This window comes from Periplaneta americana, chromosome 11 (genome assembly GCF_040183065.1).
Source record: "Periplaneta americana isolate PAMFEO1 chromosome 11, P.americana_PAMFEO1_priV1, whole genome shotgun sequence".
In the NCBI taxonomy this organism is placed as follows: domain Eukaryota; kingdom Metazoa; phylum Arthropoda; class Insecta; order Blattodea; family Blattidae; genus Periplaneta; species Periplaneta americana.
The window spans coordinates 103,324,643-103,345,014 of NC_091127.1; the positions used below are offsets into that span (position 1 = coordinate 103,324,643).

The window sequence follows — 20,372 nt, forward strand, 5'->3', positions numbered from 1 at the left end:
ATATATATATATATATATATATATATATATATATATATTCTTATTAGAGGACCTCGCCATCTTCTATTGAATATTGTGTAATCAATGACTTTATGTAGTCATCAATCAGATACTTATTAATGGAGAAAAATTCATTCCAGCACCAGGAATCGAACCCAGGACCCTCAGCTTGGCGCGCAGAGCGTTCTTACCATCTGAGCTATTCCGAGACCCGATCCACAGTGCCGGCCGAACTCTCTTTTATATTGTCACTGGCCTACTACCTGCATTTTAGATATGTAGATTAATTTTTCTCCATTAATAAGTATTTACGTGATGACCAGGGAACGGATTTATATGGACTAAAAATATATGAAATATGTAAATATATATGTAGTTATTTTTACCAAAATATGGAATTAAATATGGATTTTTACCAAAATATGGAATTAAATATGGACTTAAAATTATAAAAAAATGACTATGTACGTTAAATATTGGTACATTTTAATCAAACTAAACAAAAAATATAATGGACGTACCTTATCTTCCAATGTAGTTTCAACAAAACACAATTTTTATTGTCTGTTACCATAACAATAGGTTACAAACATTTCTTTCAAGTGCTGAAAAGTGAATCTTCTTCTATTGTCTCTGAGGATAGATTTATACTGACTAAAAGAGCGTTCGACGTCACAAGAAGTAACTGGTACATAATTCAATTTCACTATGTCTGCTGGGGATAAGTCCAAGTTAATCTTCACTGTTGATTCACCACTCATCACAGCAACAACCTTTTGTAGTTCTTCATATCCAGGGTTTTTTGAAAGTACAGTGTCCACCTTAGCTCTTACTGCATCTGCAACTTTACCTCTACCACGATTCAGTTGTTCCACAGTACTATTTATAATTTCAAAACTTTCAGATAGTGAAAGGTGCCTATTTTGGAGACTTTTGAGCGTTTTTATGATGCATGAAAATGTATGCTGAATGTGAGCTAAGTCATTCTTCACACTTATGTCACAGGTAACTGTTTTCGCAGTATCAATTGAGACTGCATCTTCAGAGTCCAATGCAAGGAGAACATTGTTAATAGAGTCTATATGTTCGGCATAATATTCAACTGCTTCTAGCCATGTACCCCATCTAGTTAAAATTGGCTTTGGTGGCAATGGAATTTCAGGGTACATTTCTTTCAACACGTTAACTCTACTGGGAGCTTTGAGAAATACTTTTTTCACTGATGAAATCAACAAATCTACTTTAGGGAAATTGTCTCTGACCACTTCTGCCACACGATGAAATGCATGCGCCACACAAGTAAAATGAGTCAATTTAGGATATACAACAGATAATGCTTGTCCAGCTTTGACCATATAAGTGGCAGCATCGCTAATAAAGAATAACACATTATCGTACATAATACCCTTTGGCCACAGGATACCCATAGCTTCGTTGAACAGTTTAACTATAGTTTTGTTATTGCACTTTTCTAGAACATCACAATGTAAAAGAATTCGTTCAGAATATTGTTCACTTAACAAACCGATAACTACATTACCAACAAGTCTACCTTCTTTGTCGGGAGTCTCATCAATGGAAACCCAAATTGAACTATCTTTAATTTCATCTCTTATCTTCTGTATTGTCTCATCGTAGATGGATGGAGCATACGTCTTCCTAAGTGTTGACTCATCCGGGATTGTATGTTGAGTATATTTTTCAAGGAATTCCCTGAAGACCTTATTCTTTAGTTTGTAGAGAGGAATATCAGCAGAGATGAGAGAACGGCACAGGTCGATGTTAAACTCAGATCTTACATTCGATGTTGTTGGCTGTGTTAAAAACAATTGTCTCTGCTTGGAATTTAGTTGTTTGTTGGCCTGATGTTTACTAGTTGTAATGTGTTGTTGCACCAGGAACTTTTGTGTAGATGATACTGCACACTGACACAAATTACAAAATAATATTTTATTGTCAGTTGATAAACCATCTTCTTTAAATTCTGAAATGTAACTTGTTAGTTTTGATTTTAAATTGACTGAATGACGTACTTTTGGCATATTTACCGTCTTTATAGTATGATTTACAAAACTGAACCTATGTGTACTCTGACTGGCATTTAACTGTTGAGCTGCACAACTGAAGTCTGTTAAAAATTTTAAATTAAATTAATACAGTTTTGTAACTTACTTTCCCATTGTTGATAGGACTGCTAATTTTCAAATAACTCTGATGTTAAAGGGATTACTGAACATGTGTTTAAATCTCTATTGTTGAAATGTATTTTTAAAAGTTAATGGAATTTTGTTTTGTTTTATTGTTAAACCTAATATAATATGGACTGTTTTATATGAAATATGGAAAATATATGGAAATTAACGAAAATATGTACTAAACTCTAAAATATGGAAAAATATGGAAAATAAAAGTAGGATTTTTCAACCCTACACATTGTGAAACATAAAGATAATGCAAAATATAAATTATATTAGCTTTATAAGTAAATATGTATTTACATATAAATCCTTTCCCTGGTGATGACTATACAAAGTCATTGATTACACAATATTCAATAGAGCACGGCGAGGTCCTCTAATAAGAGTTAACAGTTCTCTGGAACTGTTGTTGAAACGGCCATAAAGTCATTAAAATATATGACATACAGTATATATGTTTAAAATGCAGGTTGTAGGGCATTGACGATACAAAGGAGGAGAGTTTGGCCGGCACTGTGGATCGGGTCTCGGCATAGCTCAGATGGTAAGAGCACTCAACGCGCCAAGCTAACGGTCCTGGGTTCGATTCCCGGTGTCAGAATGAATTTTTCTCCATTAATTAATAAATGTTAAAATTATGTTAGCACTGAAATGGAAAATAAATATTTAATTTATTTTTTATTTAAAGTATTTGTCATGGGTAACGGGTTAACGCTAGAAGAAAGATGGATGGTGGCAGGGTTGATGGAAATGTTTAGAGCTATACCAGCGTAGGAAGTTCGAGCACCGATTTCAACGAGACCCACCAAATGTGAATGTCTGGTGTGCTTTTACCGCTACTGGTGTAAACTTTTTGACTTCCCAGTAATGAATTCCGAAAGTTATTTTACACTTGTTGCAATCATATGCTATGGATGAACTTCCATTGAAATTACGTTACAAGGCTATTTTAAGCAGAGTGATACACTTAGCCATTTTGCTTGTAATGTTCCCGATTTTCTAGACAACACATTTCCGGGAATATTGTTAGGAAGAAGTGGACCTTTACAGTGACCTTCCTACTTCCCTGATCTAACGTCCTGCGACTTCTAAGAGAAGAGAAGAAAGAGTGAAAGAGAAGAGTGGTCTGCAGCACGAGAGTTGGGCTTATCAATGAACTCAATAAAAGGATAACAAATATTGTAACATCTAGTTTTGGTCGTTTCGAAATGTGTGTTGATAACAATGGACAACAGGCAGCATGCTTTACGGCAAACAAACAAATGCATCATCGGATAGAACTGTGAAATCGAAACGTAACCAAAAAGATCCGAGAAATAAAAAAATACTGAAATTCATACGCTGAAAGTGGGGGGAGGGGAAATACGAGCAGAGGAGTAAACTGACTAAAGGGTTGAAACAAAATTTAGATTCAACAATGACGACTGACTCAGATTGATCCTTTTAAAAATTGACAGGGGATTTGAGGTAATTCCAGTGATTGCGTGTAATGTTTATATAGGAAGTTCGGTAATGCAATCAGAATAAATAAATAAATAAATAAAGAATTTTTTTATTTATATGCAGATTTCTAATGTTAACACATCTTTCTATGCCCAAAAAGTTAAAATCGTATACTTGCTCTTCACTCTTCTCTATCCGTCCAATTCATGTAGGTCAGTCTGCAGTCCTCATACCTGTTCTGATCTCTTGCAACCATGAATTTCATGGTCTCTCTTTCCTTCTTCTCCCACGCGGACACTATTCCAGCACCATCATAAATAAATTATAATATTATAATAAATAGGTAAATACAATTTGCCGTAAATTTGTGTCTAATAAACGGAATAAAATAATCTATAAATAACAGATAATCTTCCAATAATAATAATAATAATAATAATAATAATAATAATAATCTATCTAAAACTGATTTAACAGTGCGTACACACATCTTCCAGTGCCCAATATTCTAGTTTTTGAAAATTAATTTTAAACATTCTCTCCAATCTTCCATATTAACCCACTGTCCTTCCTCCCATCTTCATTCCCTCATATAATAATAATAATAATAATAATAATAATAATAATAATAATAATAATAATTAGAGCCCTGATGTTAGGCAAAATGCCTTTTTTAAACTGAGTGTAAGTATGAAAGGTCTGCTAGAGTTAAACACGTTTCCACACATTTGGGGACGATAGGCCCAAATTTTATTTTCCCTTTATTGCCTATTTTAGCTCCCGTTGGGTATTTTAAGGTTAAATGCCTTTTTAGCCTTTTTACGTCGTTTTCTATATTTTTAATGCATTTAAAATAAACCGCACATAAATTATGTTAAAAAAAAACAAAAAAGAACGGGTGTACAAATTAAAAATATGTAGACCTATTCACCTCATACAAATATTTGCTGAGAATCTTATTCTCCAGCAATATATATGTTTCCAAGAAGTCGTAAACTTTTCTCCCCTACCGATTCCATCATTTGTCACTTAACAAAGATGTTTGACCAATATAACCCTCAGTAGTTAGGTCACTTCGGGGTTTAACAGCGAGAGAAAGGGGATGAGGGAAGTGTTAAAAACAAGTCTCCAGGTCCCGTTACTGTTGTCGCTTGCACGCACAAGTCACGCGTACTTTGAAGTCTCTAATCCCTTCACACTCCTTTTTTTGAGACAATTCACAGTCTGTTTCTCCCCATCTCCGAAAGAAAGTAGAGGCAGTCCATTTGAAATAAGTTGTTTTAAGTTTGCTCCAATCACTTCAGTAGAAGTAGAAAGATATTTTTCACCATGAAAAACGTTCTCTCTGACAGGCGGCTCACTATGACAGTTGACAACTTAAAAAAGCATCTTGTTGTGACATGTAATCAAAGAAAGTGAGTACCGTATGGGATAGTTTATTAAGCATTTGTCTATTTTTTGTCTGTTTCCATGAATACCTATTTCACTGCCTATTTTTAGTGCCTATATGCCTGCCTATTTTAACCAAAATAAATGTCTAAACATCCGGGCTCTAATAACAATAATAATAATAATAATAATAATAATAATAATAATAATAATAATAATAATAATAATAATACCGGTTGTTCTCTATGGTTGTGAAACTTGGACTCTCACTTTGAGAGAGGAACAGATATTAAGGGTGTTTGAGAGTAAGGTTCTTAGGAAAATATTTGGGGCTAAGAGGGATGAAGTTACAGAAGAATGTAGAAAGTTAAACACCGCAGAACTGCACGCTTTGTATTCTTCACCTGACTATTAAGAACATTAAACCCAGACGTTTGAGATGGACAGGGCATGTGGCACGCACGGGCGAATCCAGAAATGCTTATAGAGTGTTAGTTGGGAGGCCGGAGGGAAAAAGACCTTTGAAGAGGCCGAGATGTAGTTGAGAGGATATTATTAAAATGGATTTGAGGAAGGTGGGATATGATGATAGAGACTGGATTAATCTTGCACAGGATAGGGACCGATGGCGGGCTTATGTGAGGGCGGCAATGAACTTGCGGATTTCTTAAAAGCTATTTGTAACTAAGTGAGTAAATAATAATAATAATAATAATAATAATAATAATAATAATAATAATAATAATATAGTGCATTGAAAGAGGCTGTAGTGGTAACAGGACTAGTAAAGAACTATGGATTAATTGGATTAATGGTTAGCACGTCTGACCATGAAACGAATAGGCCCGGGTTGAAATCCTGTTTGGGACAAGTTATCTGGTTGGGTTTTTTTTTCCGGGATTTTCCCTCAACCAATTGAATCAGAATTGCTGGGTAAGTTTCGGTGTTGGCCCTCGGACACATTTCGTCATCATTAATTTACATATCATCATCATCATCATCCATATCATAGCCCGGATTAAGCTAACGGTCTAGCGTCCTGTACTTGTACAAGAGTGCGGCCGTTCGGCTACCCAATCACGTGTGGTAAGCACAAGTCTCAGGCGGCAGTGAAAGTCTTCGGGCCCGTCCTTAAAAAAGAAAATTATTTTGACCCACAGACTATTAACAATTGACATAAACGTTGTATTTAAGCACATAAGATTATTCCGTTATTATTATTATTATTATTATTATTATTATTATTATTATTATTATTGTTGTTGTTTTTGTTGTGTATCTTAGAATTCTTACACCCTGTGCCTATGGCAGCTAAGAAAAACACAAGACAAAGAAAACAAATAAATCTCTACTCTCTCTCTCTCTCTCTCTCTCTCTCTCTCTCTCTCTGGGATTCAAATTCGACTCCGTTGGAATTGTGGTCGGAAATGCTACCACTTGATCGAGAGCATATTAAATTTGTTTAGGTGTATGTTTATAATTTATTTTTTATTTAATGTTACATTGGAAGGTACAGTAGTATTGACATTGACTTCGGCTAACAAGAAAACTAATTTAATCATAGTAATATTCTGACGCCATTTTGTCTGTCATCGGTAATCTAATCGCATAATGAAAGATACGCTCGGAAAAACGACGCATAATCTGGGATCGATAATCACATTTCACTGTTAGTGGTGTCTGAACAGGGAAACAAGACAATCATCTGCTCTGGTTGCTCCGGCAACTTCTTTTCTGTAAGTACTGGTGTTCTTTTGTTTATGCTAAACAGTTGAAGCAGATGTTTGTTTTGTGACTTAAGTAACATTGGAAAACGTTTCTTTTTTGTAAGAATGGCTTGAGAGTGATTCCACTGAATTTAGACTAATTATCTGCTGGAAGTTTCCACGCGTGGCATGGCCGTCTGGGAAGTGGTGTGTGAGTTCAAGTTAGTGGATCCTAGTTTGATACCATATACGAGTAGGCTACGGACCTGATTTTTATTGCATTATATTCGTTTTGTTAACAGTAAGTTACGTTATATAGTGCTGGTCAAAAAAATAGATAAAAGAAAACCTAACATTTTATATTTTCGGTCTCAATTGTATTTTACGCTTAGAATATGGAATTTTGATATTGCATATGGATCATTAGCTATGAGTATATAGAAAACAAAATAATAAAGAAGTACAGACATTTTTATTTGTCTTTTATTTATTTAAATTATTTAATAATTAAATTACATTAAATTAACATAGTTTCTGCCTTTTTTATTTTTTCTGACGTCTTCTTCTCCTTCAGATTTTTATTTTGAATATCGTATATTTCCTCCTCGGACTGTCTCCCAAGCGACGAGGCATGCTGCGGATCACGACAGCAATCTCTTCAAGATCGATATTCGTCCATTCTGATATGAGAGCTTCTCGGAGATCTTCCAGAGTTTCCAGAGGTGCTTCTCTTCTCCGAATTCGCGTACCAAGATTTTCACACACAATGCTCTATGGGGTTCAGGCCTGGACTGCGTGCTGGCCACTGCAGGATGTTAATTTCGATCTCTTGTAAGTAATCTGCCACAATTCTTGCAGTGTATGCGCGGTCATAATCATGCATCAGCTGGAAGTTATCGCCTATAAATGGAGCATACGGAATGGCAAGTTCTTCTACACATTCTACGATGTATCTGGACGTTGTCAACGATCCGTTATCGATATCCCATATCATTATAGAGCTTTCATTGAAAGGTCTTCTCTGTGCATACCGCTCTCCACGCCTCCTCTATACTTTGTCTCGTCCATCTGGGGAACGTAGGCTGAACGGCAACTCGTCTGTGAATACAGCTGGCCCCAGCGTTTTTGGCGTGTGTCCTAGAGTATTGTACCCAGTTTGTGAGCATGTTGCTAGTGCAGCTGAGAATGGTACCACTTCCTATACACGTCACATCAGCCATTTGCCAAACACTGTCACAGACTGACTAAGGTAAAGGTAAAACACTAGCACTTAACGTTCCCATTACTTATTTCAAACGCCACCAAAAACGGTGACGCGGACTGTAACACAGAACTCCAGTATTCATTTTTTCAACGGATGTGCTGACGTGCAAAATGCAAGCGGGTTATTCGATGTTCTGGGAACATTTCTGGCCCAGTGGATGGTCTTCTGGAATTAAATCCATGAGTAATTAACCTTCTTCTAATTGTTCTGGCAGAAACATTTACACCCCTCTCTGTGAACAAGCGTTTACCGACAACTGATGCTGGTGTAAAGCGATCACGGTGCACTGATAACACAATAAATCGGTTATCCCAATCATTTGTGGCATGTGCTCGCCCTGATCCAGCTCTTCTGACGTAGGCCTACTCACCTGTCTCATCATATCTTTTGATAACATCATATAGGCTATAGTACTACGAGATGAACCCAAAGTGTTAACGATATAGCGTATATTACGGCCGTCTTCCTGCCTTAAAGCAATAGCCCTAATAGCCTCTTCCGACGACATTGCTTATTTCTTTAACAGATTTAGACTGTTCAACTGCGAAACTATTGAGGAGTTCTTCAGAAATCTAAAAAATATCAACTTACATTACAACTTACGCTCGTTTCATTCACTTTTGTTATATTGTAACGCAATTGAATTTTGAGAGCTGTCTTTCTTTTGATTTCTACATACTCATAGCTAGGGACAGGATTTTTATGTAATTACATATTATATTTCTTTCAATGTAACCGCATATAAATAACAAATCTTTGCGAATCTTGTAACTACCATTAATATATTAAAATCTGAGACTACATATTTACCCCACATTACATAATATTATGGTTGGTATTACATAAATCTACATATTTAGGGGTTTTTATTCATTTTTACTTCTTTCAAAGGAAAAAGAAAACTTTTGCTGGGGAAATTTACAATTTGAAATACACAGACTTAATACTTACACTTCTTACCTACCAGAGAAAGGATATATTTCGGGACGAAACATAACATCTTAGTTCCAGGAAGTAAAAGAGACACTCACCCCTTACCGCCCACTGTAAATATGAGTGAACAAAACGCAACCTTTCTCATAGAACTACTTTGTATTGTAAAAATCAAGAAAATAATCTCATACGAATAAGCGGACGACATAGTAGTAGGGTCTAAAGACCTTACAAAGTTAAAAGAAACAATAAACATCGTGATAAAATGGTGCAATAAAAACAAATTTGATATAAATGTGAACAAGACAGAAATGATGATACTCAGAAACGGCGGAAGGGCACCAGAAACAGTAGAAATCGTCATGAAGAACAGAAAATTAAAAATTGTACCAGACTACAAATATCTAGGCTTAACAATAAATACCAGCGCAGATATTGATATTAAATATTTTTATGATTTTACATATTTTGGTACATATTCAGCTTATTTTTCTTGCATAAATATGTGCATATTTCACACCTTGATATTACATAAAAATCTGGTCCCTACTCATAGCTAATGATCCATATGCAATACTAAAATTCTGTATTCGAAACGTAAAATACAATTGAGACCGAAAATATGAAGTGTCCGGTTTTTTATGACCAGCAGTATAATTAGGAATTGCGACATTCGTGTTCCTCACATTGAGACTAGATGTGTAGCAGACGTCGACTAATTTTACAGTAGGCTATTGCCTCAAATGTGTGGTGCTAAGGAATCCTAGCGTCTGTTTATAGGCCTACTTCTACATGGTTGGAGCGAGCATAAGGCCTAGTATTTATTATTATTATTATTTTTATTATTATTATTATTATTATTATTATTATTATTATTATATTATTATTGTCAATTTTTATGAACACTGTAGCGTAAGTGTTCCTTTGAGAGCCATAAATCTTTCGTATTATAAATTATTTTCAGTGACAAAGCCCTTTCCCCCCTTTCAAGAAGCATTAAAATGTTCAACTGATAGCAATCATTATGATCAGTTTACATGTTAATTTAGAAAATGCATAACAACTTACTAATTGAATTATTTACCATGTGTATTTTGGTGTAGTAGGCCTGTTTCTGTTAATACTGTTGTATATTGTAGTAACCTATTATTGGCAATTTACTGTTGATCACACGTTAATAATAGGCCTAATAATAATAATAATAATAATAATAATAATAATAATAATAATAATATAATAATAATAATAATAATAATATATTACAGCAGTAATAATTTTGCTTGGTCATTCAACGACGCTGTGTCAACTGCTGGATTATTTAGGCTGGTATTCATAGTCGACACTTTATATCACCACTTTGCAAAGTGACATTTTTTTTTTTTACAAAAGTGGCCCTTTCAAATTAGCGGTATTCATAGACTATTCAAGAAGTGCACTTTACAAAATGTCACTTCACGCCAGCAAAGTATACAGTTACAATTTGGGTGGTAACAGAAGTCCCACAATGCCTTTCAAAACAAGTGAACAAACAATAACAAATTAATGTAACCCACAGATTATAACGCTTGTGATTTGAGTTGGGAGTCTAATTGATCGCACGAGAAAGAAAATATAATATATTTAAAGTTGTTTTCTTTCAGTTTTTAGTTTTTGTTGCCGATAGTTTAGATTATTTCAGTCAGTTCAGATATATATAATATTTTATTAAATAGGTAGTGATATTGCTGGTGAAGTAAGATTAGGTTTTGTACATATCTTTTTCATTGATTTATATCGTTAAGTTAGGTTTTGTATGTATCCGTTCCACTGATTTATATAGTTAGTTTAGATTTTGTGCATATCTTCTATTGGTTTGCATAGTTAGGTTAAGTTGGACTGAGTAGGTTACGTTTGTGTGTGTGTGTGTGTGTGTGTGTGTGTGTGTGTGTGTGTGTGTGTGCCTGCGTGTGTTTATGTGTGTGTTTTTTTTACGTATCTGCTTCATTTATTCCCTTTATTTTCATTTTTGTCTTTTTCGTGAATGGTGAACAGAAGTCAAAAGAATGAAATGAACACATTACTACTGCTATTATTATTATTATTATTATTATTATTATTATTATTATTATTATTATTATCTCTCTCTCTTGTTTCCATTATTGCCTGCTCTTCAGGAATTTTGAATGCCAAATTTTTCTACAGTGCAAAACAAAATAGATCTAATGGTATGAGATCTCTTTTCATGGGGAGGTTGTGACTGCACATGAACTAGTGACAGTATCTCAGTAGAAGCAGCCATATCAGATGTATTGCTTACCGGCATGAAAATATACAGGGTGTTTAAAAAATACGGGGCATAATTTCAGGTATGTATTTCCCACATGTAGACAATCAAATAGTTCATTACAACATGTGTCCGGAAATGCTTCATTTCCGAGTTATGGCCTTCACAACATTGAAATTCACCGGAACGTTTTTCTTTCCGCAGGCCGTTGTCATTACAGAAGATGTTCAAAATGTCCACCTCCTGCTTGAATACAGACCTCACATCGATGTCTCATTGACCTACGAACACGATCCCAAACTCCAGGAGTATTGCGTATGTCCTCAGATCATGCCACAATTCGATTCCGAAGGGATTCCAAATCAGGCACCGGAGACGAATAAACCAATGATTTTAAATGCCCCACAAGTAGAAATCGAGAGGGTTCAGATCATGTGAGCGTGGAGGCCAAGCAATTGGGCCACCTCTACCTATCCATCGATCAGGAAACCTTCGATCCAAGTACCGGCGAGCCGTACGACTGAAGTGTGCAGGAGCGCCATCATGCAAGAAGTGAATGTGTTGACGATTGATCAGTGGAGTGTCTTCTAAAACATGAGGTATGGTGTTTTCCAGGAAGTTTGTGTACGCCTGCCCCGTAAGTCTGTTTACAAGTACATGGGGTCCAACTAATCGATCACCAATGATACCGGCCCACATGTTGAGGGAGAACCGCACCTGGTGATGAGATGGAAGAGTTGCACGAGGGTTTTCATACGCCCATACATGCTGATTGTGGAAATTTGTTATGCCATCTCGTGTGAACTGTGCTTCATCTGTAAATAATAATAAGGCAGGAAAGTTCGGATTTACACCACACTGCTGCAAGAACCACTGACAGAACCTAACTCGTGCAGGGTAATCTGCTGGCGACAGGGCCTGTACACGTTCCAAATGATAAGGATACAATTGATACTCTTTCAACAGTCTCCAGACAGTCGTATGAGGAACATTGACTTGCAACGCTACCCTTCGTGTGCTGATAGAAGGAGTCATGTTCACAGCCTCCAGAATCTCCTCCTGTACTTCTGGAGTTGTAGATCTTGGTCGTCCCCTTCCCAAACCAGGAGAGTTAAATTTTCCATACTCGCACAGACGGTAATGGAGACGTACAAATTTCTTCCGATCTGGACATTATCGCTGTGGGTACCTCTCCTGGTACAAACGATGAGCCAGCGCAGCATTGCCGTCCGCCTTACTGTACATGAAGTGTATCTCTGCCAGCTCTTGATTTGAATACATGTCGCACAGTCTAACGCCTACACAACACTGAATGTAACCTTCGCCTCGGAATGAACTGTCAGTGCCCTCTTAATGTCTCCTTTGATGGCAACGACCTGCGGAAAGAAAAACGTTCCGGTGAATTTCAATGATGTGAAGGTCATAACTCGGAAATAAAGCATTTCCGGACACATGTTGTAATGAACTATTTTGATTGTCTACATGTGGGAAATACATATCTAAAATTATGCCCCGTATTTTTTAAACACCCGGTATATTACCAAAACAGTAATGATTATATCAACATCAAGATAAATCTTATCTCAAAATACGGATAGTCAACAATAATCAAAATATCTTAAACCCAGTATAATTATGGAATCTACTTAGAATGCAGGCACGTGAGGTCTCTCAATGCTAATTTAAGATAGTTACGCCTACGTTAGATTGAAGTTAACGTAATATTAAGTTAAAAAATTCGTTTCAGCAATAAAAAATAGGTTATATAGGCATATCGCTTCATCGAATTGAGGTTATAAATGTACGAATGTTACTACAGAAATACCAGGACCATAATATTACAGATATTAATGTATGGTACATATCTGCAGCATAGAATTTTAATGCAGTCAGTAACTGTATTATTGGAGGCACTGGAAAACCTCTATTATTCGTTTTTGTCAACCGGTCATCGAAAAGATGAGCAATCTCAATAACAGTTTCTTTATCAAATCGGAACCGTTTTTTTTTAATTCTATATCATTATAAAATTCCACGGGATTGTTTTTAGGCCTATCCCTAATGTAGCGCTTTCGTACATTGTTCACTAATTGTGCCACCTGTTCCGCACGTTCAATAAATAATTCGACAACCTCCAAGACGACCGCCATTTTTCTACAAAGTGACACTTTCGGCTCAAAGTGTGGTCGGAAGTACAATTTCATCCAAAGTGTTCCTTTGCCCACCAAAGTGGTGACTGTGCAACGGGAAAGTGATACTTTGCTTCTTCCAAAGGACACTTTAATCGAAAGTGTCGACTATGAATACCAGCCTTAGTGTCGATGGAATTGGTGATAGCGAGATGGTATTTGACATCGAATAGAATGAGGATAAGGAGAAGGAAAAGCATCTGAAAGAAAAGCGAGCGGTGACTTGCTTAGGGTTTGCGGTGTGAATAAGAAACATTGTGAGCTCCAAACCTGAATGCCAATTGTCTCTTCCCTTTTGTTGCCGGGTAACACCACTGAAAGAAAATGGTAATCCTTGGATTGCATTATGTTAATGTGAGGAATCCTATTCTTTTCTGTTGCTGTTGTTGAGTTTACCGATAGATAACGTCTTTTAACGAAGAAGGCCATTTTCACGACGAGTAGAGTTTCCACAAAGAAAAATTTAAGAGTGACTTTCATTACATACTGCAACAGCGGAGAATAAGGCAAAGGTAAATTAATTGAGACGACACCTAACCTATTATAATTATATGAATTAAAAGTAACTACAGGTATACAGCACGTAATTGAATGAACTTCAATGCGTAAGCTATTTCAATATTTCGTATTTGATATTTAATCCAATTGCTATTTGCATTAAATCGAGAACAAGTTAAACCCGTCACATACAAATTCATTTGTTACTGTAGGCCTGCATTGTATCATTTAGCTGTGGTAATTTGTTATTAAATGGTCATTTACCGCTATATGTATGTTATTACATGTACACACAGCTTATATTGTATGGGACATCGATGCCTCCAGTTATTTTGTATGTATCAACGACGTATCTGTGGTGGATTACTTATTTGTAGTTTCAACATTTTATAGGCCTATACTACGTCGATTATATAGTTAAATCCACCTCTGATTTCCCATTATTTACTGTAAATAGCATCAATTTATCTGCGATTGATTATTCACTTGTACTTAACATTGAAAATACTCGCACTGTTTGGATAATCCACCTCTGTTCTCTTTCAAGCACCATATCCAGTAATTGGACGTTGTAGCGAATTCATACCTGTCACTGGATATTGAACCAATTTCTCTGTGGTGGATTAGCGACATTGCTATTTATGTATACGAGTATACATTCATTGTTGTTTAAATTTCCCTCCAATTCCACGTTCGTTATTGTAATTAGCGTAGTGGATTACTCGTATTTATTTACTGTTCTGTGTGCACATAACCTTTATTGATTTAGAAAAAGCATATGACAATGTTATAGTTTCTAAACCAGGGTTACAAAACTGGCGAGAGGGGGTGGAAAGCATGGGGAAAGCATTGGTTCCCTATCCACAGTCCACTGGCGTTGAATGATGTCACTGTGCCCCGTACGCAATCACATAACACAGACACTGAATACAAATTCCCTCCCCTACCAAGTTAATGACGCAGAGGTAGAAGGAAGGGATGCGTGACGTTTCCGATGAGTGACGCAACGCCACAATTGTCGCCCTGTTTTGCAAGCCGGTTCTAAACTGTGGAATGCATTAACAAATGTGAATATAAATGGAAGAATAAGTAAGGCAATTCAAAACGTATATCAGAACCAATAAAGGCTCAAAACTATCCAAAGGCTTCATAGTATCAAAATTACTATGTCAGGATGTTGCCTTTCCCCAACCTTATTCAAGATATACATAGACTACATGTACACGAAGCATTAAATACCTGGAGAACAAAATGTTCCCAAATATGAATTCAGATTGGAAACAATAAAGCGATTTATATTCTTCATTTCGCCGGCGACCAAGTTATAGCCAAGATCGGGAAGATATGGTATGTGATAAGAAAATTATCAGAAAAATAAAAAAAAATGGAGATTAAACAATGACACGGACAAGTAAAATTATTCAGTTATTGGAGATGTAGTACAAGATTTAATTATAGAAGGAGAGAGCCACAGGCGTAGCTCAGTTCGCTGAGGCACTTGCCTGTCGATCCGGAGTTGCGCTCGGTCGTGGATTCGATTTCCGCGTGGTTGGATATTTTCCGAGGTTTCCCCAACTGTGAAGCAAATGCCGGGTAATATATAGCGAATCCTCGTCCTCATCTCGCTATCACTAATCCCATCGACGCTAAATAACCTAGTAGTTTACACAGCATTGTTAAATAACAAACTAAAAAAATAGGAGAGACCATTAAAAATTACAATGAGATTGTACACCTAGGAGTTAAAAGAAATAATAAAAGAGCCTATAAGGAAGATTTCAATTCACTCGTAATGAGTGCACCTCTGCACATTAGTGTGTTGGACATTGTGCCACTGTCACACATCTGTGACACAGTGCATGAGGATTGGCCGCTAAGGGGAAACTAAGAGGTGGAGCTTAAACTGAGAGGATTCAATCCGGCTTCGGAATAGGAATCCGGTGTGACTTAGTGGAGAGAGCGTCAGCACGTAGAGCTGGAAATCCGGGTTCGAATCCCAGTGCCGGAGAGAATTTTTCTCCGCTCCGTCGATCCTTCATCATATGATAACGCAGAATTCCTGCATGGAAATATATGTACTTCGGTACATCGCTATAATAATATCGGAAAATTGTTAGGCCTAATATCAAATATTCACCTTCGGTCCTTTCGTTGAAACTGTAGTGAGGACTATGAACCGACGATAAATATTTACATATAACGGGACTCTCGTACAATGTGGTCAACATATCACAGGGCCTCTGCTTAAGACAAGCTGGACGAACATTGCTTCTTACTTAAGATAGATTCAATAATAATCAATACTTTTTAATGCAACCCAAATGTTATACTTAACTACTATCCTATGATGGTCATAATGCAGGGTCGTTCATAGATTCTATGCAAGGAGGTCACATTTTAACTTACATGCCGTATCGAACCTAGGTCCTTCGGATTTGTAGACGGTAACAAAACCAATCGAGCTACAGTGAATGTGATGATGGATTTATGAATGAATTCTAATAGTGTAGTATCAAACTATACCCGTAGTGTTCGTTTACAAATACTGTAGAAGAGAGAATTGGATGAAACGAAGTGGTATTGTGTACGAAACGTTACGGAAATATAAAATGACAGAATACTTCTGTTGTCATAGTAACACAGCGTGTGAGTTGTGGCGCGCACTTCCCCTGTGGCAATTCAATATGAAATACGTTAATAATACATAAAGGAAGCAAATGTTTCATTGTTCGTTGTGACAAATTTTTGAGGAGAATTTCAATTTAATCCAGTGAGTGGCTGAATGTTTTTGTACCCTTGGAATTTCATTTCATGTAATGATGAACGATTTACCGCAGCAAGACTTCCGAGAACAGCTAGAGTCGGTTCTTGGAACAGACTGAAATGATGCGATTTATATACGCTGTTCGTTTGCTTTCCAAGAATAATCTTTGGAATGCAATGCTTGTCATCATATAATTCAGCTTTTGTATATTTATTGCTTTAGTTTTGAAGACAGTATTATCTCATAAATAGTGATGCTTGTCTCTTCTTTACTGTATGTATGGCTGGGAAACCTACATCCTGAACCGAAAGGCTGTAACCAGAGATAATGATTTTTCGCAAAGCTCATATTTGCAGTATATGCGATGTGTCTCCAAAACAGTTTAACGTAGGCCTAAGTATATTTTGATAATTTGATTAATCGATTTGTCACTGATTTTGAATCCGTTATCAAACGAGAATTCACATGGTACACGTAAATTTCTGCATTATAAATGTGACAACCGAAATAATTGATCCTACTATTAGATTTGAAATCTCAGCCACTCAACCATCTGAAGTGAATGAAGAGAAAAAGAAAATCTACGAGCCCACGATTCAGTACCTATCAGCGAAATACAACATTGAAAAAATCACAGATATCGGTCTCTTCTTCGGAGCGAGAGGCACCATTCCGAAAGCCTTTGTAAAGTGGAGGGAAAAATACAAGCTGAAGAGAGATCTTCAAGATGCCATCGTCAACACCATAATAAAATTTTCTGTAGCGATATTTCGCCAGCATCTTTATGGTCTACACTTAATTTAAATTGTACTAGGTTCTATTTTTTTATGATGTTTGAACCTCTTTTGTTTGAAATCTGCTTATATAATTTTTCATTTTAAATTTTATTGTGAGTTATTCTGTGTCTCAAGGCAAACCAAAAATATTGTGTCAGACTATTGAATTAAATTAAATTATTGCAATTTAAATGCAAAATTGAAGTTTAGGCCTAATCTATATAGTCCTCTATGTTTATAATGTGAAAACGAATAATTTTTAGAGATGGTAGATTTTCGCAATCATGATGAATGCAAAATGTCCTCAAACGCTGTCAAAATAAATAATTTTATATTTAAAAGCATGTTAAGTATATTACTGTAGTTTTTTATCCGTGATAGAATGTGAAAATGAGAACAAAATGTAAAATGTTTGTTTCTGCGAAATAAGAACGAAATTATGTTTTATGAGACTTTTTTTTGTAAAACAATCAGAATCTATCTTAAGGCCCCGCCACGTATAAGTTCTTACATTTTTTCAAATACTTTGGTTGCCATCTTACTGTTTACAGTATAAATAACACAGGAATGTGACCTACTAGATACCGTCTTTGTTGTTATCTGTACCATCATCTGAAGTTTTCAACTAATCTGTCTGGTGCTGGTGGTAGAATATTGGCTGCCTATGCGATCTCTCTAGGTCCAATGTTCGCTCACAAACAAGTTGTAGGCCTACATAGTAGCAGGTAATCATGATTGAATAACAAGATGGATCAGAATAGAATCACACCATATCTTTTGGCATGTTTTTTTAATTTGATAAACATGATATGTGGGGCCCGATAAGCTATTTTACATTAATGAAATAGATATGTCCGTCAATTTCTTTATGAATATTATAATGTTACAATTTACAAAATATTTGAATTTTACAACATTATTTCGGAGTGTTACACGTTTTGGTGTAAGCTGCCATCTTCCTCCATACATGATACCCATGTTTTTAATGTTCACAATTTCACTTCTTTACTTACTTATTATTTTCAAGAATTATTTTTACTGGAGAATCTAGAGAATGCAGCTGTTAACACATTGATGACATTGAATTTCTACCACCAAGCTGTCCATAAAAAAATGGTGCATCCCAAAACGCTGCAAAATGCTTAACTATACCATTGATACTACTATAAAAAACTAAATTTGACTTCTGATATGCTACATTTCAAAATTTAAATTCCTAAAATCTACCATAATTTATAATTTTTTTTAAGTAACTAGATTTACCATGAACAGATATATTGTTCACAATGTTCAGAAGAATAACAATGTGGATTGTTCAAATTCTGTTGGACCCGTCATGTTGACCTACTCCAAACAACTGAGCTCAGGTCATACGTTTTTGTCATAATCATCGAACCTGTAAGTATCTGCTATAAGAATCTGCTGATAGGTACTGGACTATCCTCCATACAGCTCCGTCATGATAACCAGTGATTTCCATTAGTACCACTGAAGAAGCATCTGAGTGGTAAACGATTCAACACCGATACGGCAGCAAGTCGTCATGACGTGACTTCAGGCACTTGATGCAGATTTCTTCTATGCCGGCATCGATGCCTTGGTCTACCGTTGCAACAAGTGTTTGTACAAGCATGGTGACTGTGTTGAAAAGTAATGCGTACTAGTGCCCTACTGCTGTGTATCAGTATATCTGCCTGTGAAATAGTCTGTCCATGAGAGCTCTCGTTATCTTACTTTTTGAAGCATCATCGTAAAACAAATTAACTTTTTTAGTGAGCTTCGAAATGTGTTTCAACAATAGACCAAATAGAGTGAATTTAAATAACTCATCAACGCATGGTAGGAAGAGTAGATAAAGAAATAATAATGCTGTAGCTGATCAGGAACAGAAAATGAAATTGGCTGTGTCGCTGGCTAAGAAGAAACTGCCTAATGTACAATGCTCTGGAAGGAATGGTGAACGGGAGAAAGGTTCGAGCAGAAGAGATTAGATGATAGACAACATTAAGATCATTTGAGAATGCTGTATTTGCAGTGAAGGACCTATTCTTTGGCAGAAAACTATAAATGAATGAATTACACGATATTTAGTGTGTCTATGCTCTGAGTCTCCGATTATATCTTGTATCTGAGGGTTTGAATATTCCTACGGCCCAATCTTTCTTTGGTTAACAGTACTTATTTTCAATTTTGTGTTTTTAGTCAACTGCCCGAAGACAGATCTGGACCCCGCAAGTGACATCAACAAGGCATCACTCTTGAGGCAACTATGCCAGGAGATAATGGGGTAGGGTGTCAGTTCCTTTTGCCCTCCATTACATACATCGCTGACTAGTCACATATTACATTAATCAGACGTATTTTTTTTAGTGTTGGGTCAAAAAACCAACGAGAAATAGAAATACCACTTGGTGACATAATAAAATGTAAAATTGTGAATCGCGTAAAGCAGTGATGTCAAAGCAAGCACATGTGCATTTTTCTGATCTTGACGTCGTGCGCGGGCATTAAGCGCTAGATATAGAAGGAGGAAGGATAACGAATAAGCAGCCTGTTGAATTAAGAAAACAGTGGTGTACAAACTTCAAACGGAACGTGAAATTTTATGTCGTTATTTTTATATGGCTTCTTTCTGTTCGATATTATATAATTATATTGTCTGTAAAACAAAAGTACTAACACTGATTTCTTAATATTGCAGTTACGTTTTAAACGTTAATAACATAATAAAGAATTAAGAAGGAATATTCACATACATTCCATAGTAGTAAAACTATACTGTACTAAATGAATGAAACACATCATTTATAAAGAAAGAGATATCACAAAGAAAGAGACTAAGTATGACATAATAAGTTGGAATTGATATTGATGGTATCTTTAGCCTTATAAACGTAATCAATAAACTAATCAAAACAATATTATAGTACAAAGCAAAGTTACCTAGGT

The 20,372-nt window shown here is 35.9% G+C and overlaps 1 protein-coding gene across 6 annotated transcripts in view; it reads left to right on the forward strand.

Annotated features, from left to right (window-relative positions):
* Nucleotides 1–20,372, forward strand: part of LOC138709217 (uro-adherence factor A-like) — a 1,183,483-nt gene that overhangs the window by 761,097 nt on the left and 402,014 nt on the right. The window contains exon 1 of one of the 6 annotated variants that reach the window (XM_069839812.1): nucleotides 6,669–6,766. The exons of the other annotated variants lie outside the window; for them this stretch is intronic. The gene's annotated coding sequence lies outside the window, so the exon portion shown is untranslated. Of the gene's footprint in view, nucleotides 1–6,668; nucleotides 6,767–20,372 lie in introns of those variants that run through there. 6 annotated transcript variants of the gene reach the window in all.